The following is a 12,134-nucleotide window of genomic DNA, read 5'->3' as shown; positions in this document are numbered from 1 at the left end:
TGGTTGAAAGCTAAATGTTTTTAAGATAAAATGTATTCTCATTAGCAGTGAAGAAACAGTTTGTAAGTGAACAAACAACATATTTCACATTGGGCAGTAGCAGGAAAGCCTTCCTTAAAGTATACCTGTTGGTATAGGTCATTACTAATAAATATGATTTCACTGGGGATTGAACCCAGGACCTTCTGCGTGTAAAGCAGATGTGATAACCACTACACTATGAAACCAAGACGGAAGCTGTCCTCACATGGTTGGTCAAACTTGCAAGATCAAAAATTTTAGTTAAAACTTAGTAAAGAGTAATGAGCACAATGTCAAATAAACCTGTATATATCTATTTCAAATGAACATTTTACAAAGTTTTTCAAGCTAATAATATTTATATTTGAAAAAAATATGCATTATTTCTAGCAACTTGAACATTTGTATTCTACTGACATGAGATTTAACAAGATTGTCTTGCTATCTATTTTCTTGCCTTTTTATCAAGAGCTGCTTGCATATTTTGGTAAGATTTTGTAGAAATAAAATGCCTTTTAATGACATAATTCAAGTATACTGCTTAAAAAAAACTTGTAGATTAACAAAAATACTACCATTCTAAATGTTAAATTTATCATCATTTTTGCTAAACTTGCAGATAAAAATTAGACATTTCTGTTTTCATTGAAAACAGATGACCTAAGAGTGAATGTTATAATACAACATAACATGATTGCAGCTTCTAATGTATTAACTTGATCACACCAACGCTCTGCAGCATTGGATGGTTGCTGGCATTGTCAGGTGAAAATTGAAGTACTGGGAAAAATGGCTACATGGAGATTCTGGGTTGAGTGGCATCTTTTTCAAAGGTTGGGAAAACAGTAGTTAGAAATGATGCTACAATTCATATGTTAGCTTTAATTAGAAAAAAACGACACTTTGTTACCAATCTCTTTTACAATAACAAAATAAATTGAAACTTCTTTAGTTCTTTAATCAGTTGTTTGCTGTATTATGATATTTTTTATGGTTAAAAGCTAAATGATTGTAGGATAAAATTTATTCTCATTAGCAGAGAAAGAATAGAGTTTATAATTGAACAAACAACACATCTAACATTGGATATTAGTAGGAAAGGCTTCTTAAAAGTGGACCAGATAGAATAAGTTCAGTATTGACAAATCTGGTTTCACTGGGGATTGAAGCCAGGAACTTCCATGAGTAAAGCAGATGTGATAACCCTTACACTATGAAACAAGATAGGTGGATGATGGGTGGCCAAGTTTGTATGATCACAAATGTGCATGATCACTTTGTTACCAATTTATTATACAATAACAAAATAAATTGAAACTTCTTTAGTTCTTTAATCAGTTGTTTGCTCTATTATGATAGTTTTTTATGGTTGAAAGCTAAATGTTTTTAAGATAAAATGTATTCTCATTAGCAGTGAAGAAACAGTTTGTAAGTGAACAAACAACATATTTCACATTGGGCAGTAGCAGGAAAGCCTTCCTTAAAGTATACCTATTGGTATAGGTCATTATTAATAAATATGATTTCACTGGGAATTGAACCCAGGACCTTCTGCGTGTAAAGCAGATGTGATAACCACTACACTATGAAACCAAGACGGAGGCTGTTCTCACATGGTTGGTCAAACTTGCAAGATCAAAAATTTTAGTTAAAACTTAGTAAAGAGTAATGAGCACAATGTCAAATAAACCTGTATATATCTATTTCAAATGAACATTTTACAAAGTTTTTCAAGCTAATAATATTTATATTTGAAAAAAATATGCATTATTTCTAGCAACTTGAACATTTGTATTCTACTGACATGAGATTTAACAAGATTGTCTTGCTATCTATTTTCTTGTCTTGTTATCAAGAACTGCTTGCATATTTTGGTAAGACTTTGTAGAAATAAAATGCCTTTTAATGACATAATTCAAGTATACTGCTTAAAATTTTTTTGTAGATTAACAAAAATACTACCATTCCAAATGTTAAATTTATCATCATTTTTGCTAAACTTGCAGATAAAAATTGGACATTTCTGTTTTCATTGAAAACAGATGACCCAAGAGTGAATGTTATAATACAACATAACATGATTGCAGCTTCTAATGTATAAACTTGATCACACCAACCCTCTGCAGCATTGGATGGTTACTGGCATTGTCAGGTGAAAATTGAAGTACTGGGAAAAGGGCTACATGGTGATACTGGGTTGAGTGGCATCTTTTTCAAAGGTTGGGAAAACAATAGTTAGAAATGATGCTTCAATTCATATGTTAGCTTTAATTAGAAAAAAACGACACTTTGTTACCAATCTCTTTTACAATAACAAAATAAATTGAAACTTCTTTAGTTCTTTAATCAGTTGTTTGCTGTATTATGATATTTTTTATGGTTAAAAGCTAAATGATTTTAGGATAAAATGTATTCTCATTAGCAGAGAAAGAATAGAGTTTATAATTGAACAAACAACACATCTAACATTGGATATTAGTAGGAAAGGCTTCTTAAAAGTGGACCAGATAGAATAAGTTCAGTATTGACAAATCTGGTTTCACTGGGGATTGAACCCAGGACCTTCCACGAGTAAAGCAGATGTGACAACCCTTACGCTATGAAACCAAGATGAGTGGATCATGGGTGGCCAAGTTTGTATGATCACAAATGTGCATGATCACTTTGTTACCAATTTATTATACAATAACAAAATAAATTGAAACTTCTTTAGTTCTTTAATCAGTTGTTTGCTCTATTATGATAGTTTTTTATGGTTGAAAGCTAAATGTTTTTAAGATAAAATGTATTCTCATTAGCAGTGAAGAAACAGTTTGTAAGTGAACAGACAACATATTTCACATTGGGCAGTAGCAGGAAAGCCTTCCTTAAAGTATACCTGTTGGTATAGGTCATTATTAATAAATATGATTTCACTGGGGATTGAACCAAGGACCTTCTGCGTGTAAAGCAGATGTGATAACCACTACACTATGAAACCAAGACAGAGGCTGTCCTCACATGGTTGGTCAAACTTGCAAGATCAAAAATTTTAGTTAAAACTTAGTAAAGAGTAATGAGCACAATGTCAAATAAACCTGTATATATCTATTTCAAATGAACATTTTACAAAGTTTTTCAAGCTAATAATATTTATATTTGAAAAAAATATGCATTATTTCTAGCAACTTGAACATTTGTATTCTACTGACATGAGATTTAACAAGATTGTCTTGCTATCTATTTTCTTGCCTTGTTATCAAGAGCTGCTTGCATATTTTGGTAAGATTTTGTAGAAATAAAATGCCTTTTAATGACATAATTCAAGTATACTGCTTAAAAAAAACTTGTAGATTAACAAAAATACTACCATTCTAAATGTTAAATTTATCATCATTTTTGCTAAACTTGCAGATAAAAATTAGACATTTCTGTTTTCATTGAAAACAGATGACCTAAGAGTGAATGTTATAATACAACATAACATGATTGCAGCTTCTAATGTATTAACTTGATCACACCAACGCTCTGCAGCATTGGATGGTTGCTGGCATTGTCAGGTGAAAATTGAAGTACTGGGAAAAATGGCTACATGGAGATTCTGGGTTGAGTGGCATCTTTTTCAAAGGTTGGGAAAACAGTAGTTAGAAATGATGCTACAATTCATATGTTAGCTTTAATTAGAAAAAAACGACACTTTGTTACCAATCTCTTTTACAATAACAAAATAAATTGAAACTTCTTTAGTTCTTTAATCAGTTGTTTGCTGTATTATGATATTTTTTATGGTTAAAAGCTAAATGATTGTAGGATAAAATTTATTCTCATTAGCAGAGAAAGAATAGAGTTTATAATTGAACAAACAACACATCTAACATTGGATATTAGTAGGAAAGGCTTCTTAAAAGTGGACCAGATAGAATAAGTTCAGTATTGACAAATCTGGTTTCACTGGGGATTGAACCCAGGACCTTCCACGAGTAAAGCAGATGTGACAACCCTTACGCTATGAAACCAAGATGAGTGGATCATGGGTGGCCAAGTTTGTATGATCACAAATGTGCATGATCACTTTGTTACCAATTTATTATACAATAACAAAATAAATTGAAACTTCTTTAGTTCTTTAATCAGTTGTTTGCTCTATTATGATAGTTTTTTATGGTTGAAAGCTAAATGTTTTTAAGATAAAATGTATTCTCATTAGCAGTGAAGAAACAGTTTGTAAGTGAACAAACAACATATTTCACATTGGGCAGTAGCAGGAAAGCCTTCCTTAAAGTATACCTGTTGGTATAGGTCATTACTAATAAATATGATTTCACTGGGGATTGAACCCAGGACCTTCTGCGTGTAAAGCAGATGTGATAACCACTACACTATGAAACCAAGACGGAGGCTGTCCTCACATGGTTGGTCAAACTTGCAAGATCAAAAATTTTAGTTAAAACTTAGTAAAGAGTAATGAGCACAATGTCAAATAAACCTGTATATATCTATTTCAAATGAACATTTTACAAAGTTTTTCAAGCTAATAATATTTATATTTGAAAAAAATATGCATTATTTCTAGCAACTTGAACATTTGTATTCTACTGACATGAGATTTAACAAGATTGTCTTGCTATCTATTTTCTTGCCTTGTTATCAAGAGCTGCTTGCATATTTTGGTAAGATTTTGTAGAAATAAAATGCCTTTTAATGACATAATTCAAGTATACTGCTTAAAAAAAACTTGTAGATTAACAAAAATACTACCATTCTAAATGTTAAATTTATCATCATTTTTGCTAAACTTGCAGATAAAAATTAGACATTTCTGTTTTCATTGAAAACAGATGACCTAAGAGTGAATGTTATAATACAACATAACATGATTGCAGCTTCTAATGTATTAACTTGATCACACCAACGCTCTGCAGCATTGGATGGTTGCTGGCATTGTCAGGTGAAAATTGAAGTACTGGGAAAAATGGCTACATGGAGATTCTGGGTTGAGTGGCATCTTTTTCAAAGGTTGGGAAAACAGTAGTTAGAAATGATGCTACAATTCATATGTTAGCTTTAATTAGAAAAAAACGACACTTTGTTACCAATCTCTTTTACAATAACAAAATACATTGAAACTTCTTTAGTTCTTTAATCAGTTGTTTGCTGTATTATGATATTTTTTATGGTTAAAAGCTAAATGATTGTAGGATAAAATTTATTCTCATTAGCAGAGAAAGAATAGAGTTTATAATTGAACAAACAACACATCTAACATTGGATATTAGTAGGAAAGGCTTCTTTAAAGTGGACCAGATTGAATAATTTCTGTATTGACAAATCTGGTTTCACTGGGGATTGAACCCAGTACCTTCCATGAGTAAAGCAGATGTGATATCCCTTACACTATGAAACCAAGATGAGAGGATCATGGGTGGCCAAGTTTGTATGATCACAAAAGTGCATGATCACTTTGTTACCAATTTTTTATACAATAACAAAATAACTTCAAACTTCTTTAGTTCTTTAATCAGTTGTTTGCTCTATTATGATAGTTTTTTGTGGTTGAAAGCTAAATGTTTTTAAGATAAAATGTATTCTCATTAGCAGTGAAGAAACAGTTTGTAAGTGAACAAACAACATATTTCACATTGGGCAGTAGCAGGAAAGAATTCCTTAAAGTATACCTGTTGGTATAGGTCATTATTAATAAATATGATTTCACTGGGGATTGAACCCAGGACCTTCTGCGTGTAAAGCAGATGTGATAACCACTACACTATGAAACCAAGACGGAAGCTGTCCTCACATGGTTGGTCAAACTTGCAAGATCAAAAATTTTAGTTAAAACTTAGTAAAGAGTAATGAGCACAATGTCAAATAAACCTGTATATATCTATTTCAAATGAACATTTTACAAAGTTTTTCAAGCTAATAATATTTATATTTGAAAAAAATATGCATTATTTCTAGCAACTTGAACATTTGTATTCTACTGACATGAGATTTAACAAGATTGTCTTGCTATCTATTTTCTTGTCTTGTTATCAAGAACTGCTTGCATATTTTGGTAAGACTTTGTAGAAATAAAATGCCTTTTAATGACATAATTCAAGTATACTGCTTAAAATTTTTTTGTAGATTAACAAAAATACTACCATTCCAAATGTTAAATTTATCATCATTTTTGCTAAACTTGCAGATAAAAATTGGACATTTCTGTTTTCATTGAAAACAGATGACCTAAGAGTGAATGTTATAATACAACATAACATGATTGCAGCTTCTAATGTATTAACTTGATCACACCAACCCTCTGCAGCATTGGATGGTAACTGGCATTGTCAGGTGAAAATTGAAGAACTGGGAAAAGGGCTACATGGTGATACTGGGTTGAGTGGCATCTTTTTCAAAGGTTGGGAAAACAGTAGTTAGAAATGATGCTACAATTCATATGTTAGCTTTAATTAGAAAAAAATGACACTGTTACCTATCTCTTTTACAATAACAAAATAAATTGAAACTTCTTTAGTTCTTTAATCAGTTGTTTGCTGTATTATGATATTTTTTATGGTTAAAAGCTAAATGATTTTAGGATAAAATTTATTCTCATTAGCAGAGAAAGAATAGAGTTTATAATTGAACAAACAACACATCTAACATTGGATATTAGTAGGAAAGGCTTCTTAAAAGTGGACCAGATAGAATAAGTTCAGTATTGACAAATCTGGATTCACTGGGGATTGAAGCCAGGAACTTCCATGAGTAAAGCAGATGTGATAACCCTTACACTATGAAACAAGATAGGTGGATGATGGGTGGCCAAGTTTGTATGATCACAAATGTGCATGATCACTTTGTTACCAATTTATTATACAATAACAAAATAAATTGAAACTTCTTTAGTTCTTTAATCAGTTGTTTGCTCTATTATGATAGTTTTTTATGGTTGAAAGCTAAATGTTTTTAAGATAAAATGTATTCTCATTAGCAGTGAAGAAACAGTTTGTAAGTGAACAAACAACATATTTCACATTGGGCAGTAGCAGGAAAGCCTTCCTTAAAGTATACCTATTGGTATAGGTCATTATTAATAAATATGATTTCACTGGGAATTGAACCCAGGACCTTCTGCGTGTAAAGCAGATGTGATAACCACTACACTATGAAACCAAGACGGAGGCTGTTCTCACATGGTTGGTCAAACTTGCAAGATCAAAAATTTTAGTTAAAACTTAGTAAAGAGTAATGAGCACAATGTCAAATAAACCTGTATATATCTATTTCAAATGAACATTTTACAAAGTTTTTCAAGCTAATAATATTTATATTTGAAAAAAATATGCATTATTTCTAGCAACTTGAACATTTGTATTCTACTGACATGAGATTTAACAAGATTGTCTTGCTATCTATTTTCTTGTCTTGTTATCAAGAACTGCTTGCATATTTTGGTAAGACTTTGTAGAAATAAAATGCCTTTTAATGACATAATTCAAGTATACTGCTTAAAAATTTTTTGTAGATTAACAAAAATACTACCATTCCAAATGTTAAATTTATCATCATTTTTGCTAAACTTGCAGATAAAAATTGGACATTTCTGTTTTCATTGAAAACAGATGACCCAAGAGTGAATGTTATAATACAACATAACATGATTGCAGCTTCTAATGTATAAACTTGATCACACCAACCCTCTGCAGCATTGGATGGTTACTGGCATTGTCAGGTGAAAATTGAAGTACTGGGAAAAGGGCTACATGGTGATACTGGGTTGAGTGGCATCTTTTTCAAAGGTTGGGAAAACAATAGTTAGAAATGATGCTTCAATTCATATGTTAGCTTTAATTAGAAAAAAACGACACTTTGTTACCAATCTCTTTTACAATAACAAAATAAATTGAAACTTCTTTAGTTCTTTAATCAGTTGTTTGCTGTATTATGATATTTTTTATGGTTAAAAGCTAAATGATTTTAGGATAAAATGTATTCTCATTAGCAGAGAAAGAATAGAGTTTATAATTGAACAAACAACACATCTAACATTGGATATTAGTAGGAAAGGCTTCTTAAAAGTGGACCAGATAGAATAAGTTCAGTATTGACAAATCTGGTTTCACTGGGGATTGAACCCAGGACCTTCCACGAGTAAAGCAGATGTGACAACCCTTACGCTATGAAACCAAGATGAGTGGATCATGGGTGGCCAAGTTTGTATGATCACAAATGTGCATGATCACTTTGTTACCAATTTATTATACAATAACAAAATAAATTGAAACTTCTTTAGTTCTTTAATCAGTTGTTTGCTCTATTATGATAGTTTTTTATGGTTGAAAGCTAAATGTTTTTAAGATAAAATGTATTCTCATTAGCAGTGAAGAAACAGTTTGTAAGTGAACAGACAACATATTTCACATTGGGCAGTAGCAGGAAAGCCTTCCTTAAAGTATACCTGTTGGTATAGGTCATTATTAATAAATATGATTTCACTGGGGATTGAACCAAGGACCTTCTGCGTGTAAAGCAGATGTGATACACTATGAAACCAAGACAGAGGCTGTCCTCACATGGTTGGTCAAACTTGCAAGATCAAAAATTTTAGTTAAAACTTAGTAAAGAGTAATGAGCACAATGTCAAATAAACCTGTATATATCTATTTCAAATGAACATTTTACAAAGTTTTTCAAGCTAATAATATTTATATTTGAAAAAAATATGCATTATTTCTAGCAACTTGAACATTTGTATTCTACTGACATGAGATTTAACAAGATTGTCTTGCTATCTATTTTCTTGCCTTGTTATCAAGAGCTGCTTGCATATTTTGGTAAGATTTTGTAGAAATAAAATGCCTTTTAATGACATAATTCAAGTATACTGCTTAAAAAAAACTTGTAGATTAACAAAAATACTACCATTCTAAATGTTAAATTTATCATCATTTTTGCTAAACTTGCAGATAAAAATTAGACATTTCTGTTTTCATTGAAAACAGATGACCTAAGAGTGAATGTTATAATACAACATAACATGATTGCAGCTTCTAATGTATTAACTTGATCACACCAACGCTCTGCAGCATTGGATGGTTGCTGGCATTGTCAGGTGAAAATTGAAGTACTGGGAAAAATGGCTACATGGAGATTCTGGGTTGAGTGGCATCTTTTTCAAAGGTTGGGAAAACAGTAGTTAGAAATGATGCTACAATTCATATGTTAGCTTTAATTAGAAAAAAACGACACTTTGTTACCAATCTCTTTTACAATAACAAAATAAATTGAAACTTCTTTAGTTCTTTAATCAGTTGTTTGCTGTATTATGATATTTTTTATGGTTAAAAGCTAAATGATTGTAGGATAAAATTTATTCTCATTAGCAGAGAAAGAATAGAGTTTATAATTGAACAAACAACACATCTAACATTGGATATTAGTAGGAAAGGCTTCTTTAAAGTGGACCAGATTGAATAATTTCTGTATTGACAAATCTGGTTTCACTGGGGATTGAACCCAGTACCTTCCATGAGTAAAGCAGATGTGATATCCCTTACACTATGAAACCAAGATGAGAGGATCATGGGTGGCCAAGTTTGTATGATCACAAAAGTGCATGATCACTTTGTTACCAATTTTTTATACAATAACAAAATAACTTCAAACTTCTTTAGTTCTTTAATCAGTTGTTTGCTCTATTATGATAGTTTTTTGTGGTTGAAAGCTAAATGTTTTTAAGATAAAATATATTCTCATTAGCAGTGAAGAAACAGTTTGTAAGTGAACAAACAACATATTTCACATTGGGCAGTAGCAGGAAAGAATTCCTTAAAGTATACCTGTTGGTATAGGTCATTATTAATAAATATGATTTCACTGGGGATTGAACCCAGGACCTTCTGCGTGTAAAGCAGATGTGATAACCACTACACTATGAAACCAAGACGGAAGCTGTCCTCACATGGTTGGTCAAACTTGCAAGATCAAAAATTTTAGTTAAAACTTAGTAAAGAGTAATGAGCACAATGTCAAATAAACCTGTATATATCTATTTCAAATGAACATTTTACAAAGTTTTTCAAGCTAATAATATTTATATTTGAAAAAAATATGCATTATTTCTAGCAACTTGAACATTTGTATTCTACTGACATGAGATTTAACAAGATTGTCTTGCTATCTATTTTCTTGTCTTGTTATCAAGAACTGCTTGCATATTTTGGTAAGACTTTGTAGAAATAAAATGCCTTTTAATGAAATAATTCAAGTATACTGCTTAAAAAAAACTTGTATATTAACAAAAATACTACCATACCAAATGTTAAATTTATCATCATTTTTGCTAAACTTGCAGATAAAAATTGGACATTTCTGTTTTCATTGAAAACAGATGACCTAAGAGTGAATGTTATAATACAACATAACATGATTGCAGCTTCTAATGTATTAACTTGATCACACCAACCCTCTGCAGCATTGGATGGTAACTGGCATTGTCAGGTGAAAATTGAAGAACTGGGAAAAGGGCTACATGGTGATACTGGGTTGAGTGGCATCTTTTTCAAAGGTTGGGAAAACAGTAGTTAGAAATGATGCTACAATTCATATGTTAGCTTTAATTAGAAAAAAATGACACTGTTACCTATCTCTTTTACAATAACAAAATAAATTGAAACTTCTTTAGTTCTTTAATCAGTTGTTTGCTGTATTATGATATTTTTTATGGTTAAAAGCTAAATGATTTTAGGATAAAATGTATTCTCATTAGCAGAGAAAGAATAGAGTTTATAATTGAACAAACAACACATCTAACATTGGATATTAGTAGGAAAGGCTTCTTAAAAGTGGACCAGATAGAATAAGTTCAGTATTGACAAATCTGGTTTCACTGGGGATTGAAGCCAGGAACTTCCATGAGTAAAGCAGATGTGATAACCCTTACACTATGAAACCAAGATAGGTGGATGATGGGTGGCCAAGTTTGTATGATCACAAATGTGCATGATCACTTTGTTACCAATTTATTATACAATAACAAAATAAATTGAAACTTCTTTAGTTCTTTAATCAGTTGTTTGCTCTATTATGATAGTTTTTTATGGTTGAAAGCTAAATGTTTTTAAGATAAAATGTATTCTCATTAGCAGTGAAGAAACAGTTTGTAAGTGAACAAACAACATATTTCACATTGGGCAGTAGCAGGAAAGCCTTCCTTAAAGTATACCTATTGGTATAGGTCATTATTAATAAATATGATTTCACTGGGAATTGAACCCAGGACCTTCTGCGTGTAAAGCAGATGTGATAACCACTACACTATGAAACCAAGACGGAGGCTGTTCTCACATGGTTGGTCAAACTTGCAAGATCAAAAATTTTAGTTAAAACTTAGTAAAGAGTAATGAGCACAATGTCAAATAAACCTGTATATATCTATTTCAAATGAAACATTTTACAAAGCTTTTCAAGCTAATAATATTTATATTTGAAAAAAATATGCATTATTTCTAGCAACTTGAACATTTGTATTCTACTGACATGAGATTTAACAAGATTGTCTTGCTATCTATTTTCTTGTCTTGTTATCAAGAACTGCTTGCATATTTTGGTAAGACTTTGTAGAAATAAAATGCCTTTTAATGACATAATTCAAGTATACTGCTTAAAATTTTTTTGTAGATTAACAAAAATACTACCATTCCAAATGTTAAATTTATCATCATTTTTGCTAAACTTGCAGATAAAAATTGGACATTTCTGTTTTCATTGAAAACAGATGACCTAAGAGTGAATGTTATAATACAACATAACATGATTGCAGCTTCTAATGTATTAACTTGATCACACCAACCCTCTGCAGCATTGGATGGTAACTGGCATTGTCAGGTGAAAATTGAAGAACTGGGAAAAGGGCTACATGGTGATACTGGGTTGAGTGGCATCTTTTTCAAAGGTTGGGAAAACAGTAGTTAGAAATGATGCTACAATTCATATGTTAGCTTTAATTAGAAAAAAATGACACTGTTACCTATCTCTTTTACAATAACAAAATAAATTGAAACTTCTTTAGTTCTTTAATCAGTTGTTTGCTGTATTATGATATTTTTTATGGTTAAAAGCTAAATGATTTTAGGATAAAATGTATT

General features: G+C 31.0%; 8 non-coding genes across 8 annotated transcripts; all 8 read right to left on the bottom strand.

Annotated features, from left to right (window-relative positions):
- Positions 1-154: 154 nt before the first annotated feature.
- TRNAV-UAC (transfer RNA valine (anticodon UAC)) lies at positions 155-227 on the bottom strand. The gene has a single exon. It is a non-coding gene; the product is annotated as a tRNA-Val (tRNA).
- A 1,314-nt stretch (positions 228-1,541) lies between these two features.
- On the bottom strand, positions 1,542-1,614 carry TRNAV-UAC (transfer RNA valine (anticodon UAC)). The gene has a single exon. It is a non-coding gene; the product is annotated as a tRNA-Val (tRNA).
- A 1,314-nt stretch (positions 1,615-2,928) lies between these two features.
- TRNAV-UAC (transfer RNA valine (anticodon UAC)) lies at positions 2,929-3,001 on the bottom strand. The gene has a single exon. It is a non-coding gene; the product is annotated as a tRNA-Val (tRNA).
- Positions 3,002-4,316: 1,315 nt separating this feature from the next.
- TRNAV-UAC (transfer RNA valine (anticodon UAC)) lies at positions 4,317-4,389 on the bottom strand. The gene has a single exon. It is a non-coding gene; the product is annotated as a tRNA-Val (tRNA).
- Positions 4,390-5,704: 1,315 nt separating this feature from the next.
- Positions 5,705-5,777, bottom strand: TRNAV-UAC (transfer RNA valine (anticodon UAC)). The gene has a single exon. It is a non-coding gene; the product is annotated as a tRNA-Val (tRNA).
- Positions 5,778-7,088: 1,311 nt separating this feature from the next.
- On the bottom strand, positions 7,089-7,161 carry TRNAV-UAC (transfer RNA valine (anticodon UAC)). The gene has a single exon. It is a non-coding gene; the product is annotated as a tRNA-Val (tRNA).
- Positions 7,162-9,856: 2,695 nt separating this feature from the next.
- On the bottom strand, positions 9,857-9,929 carry TRNAV-UAC (transfer RNA valine (anticodon UAC)). Its single transcript has one exon. It is a non-coding gene; the product is annotated as a tRNA-Val (tRNA).
- A 1,312-nt stretch (positions 9,930-11,241) lies between these two features.
- Positions 11,242-11,314, bottom strand: TRNAV-UAC (transfer RNA valine (anticodon UAC)). The gene has a single exon. It is a non-coding gene; the product is annotated as a tRNA-Val (tRNA).
- Positions 11,315-12,134: the final 820 nt, after the last annotated feature.

This window comes from Taudactylus pleione, unplaced genomic scaffold, assembly GCF_031769625.1.
Source record: "Taudactylus pleione unplaced genomic scaffold, aTauple2 ptg000085l, whole genome shotgun sequence".
NCBI lineage: Eukaryota > Metazoa > Chordata > Amphibia > Anura > Myobatrachidae > Taudactylus > Taudactylus pleione.
This window is presented reverse-complemented; position numbering and strand designations above follow the sequence as displayed.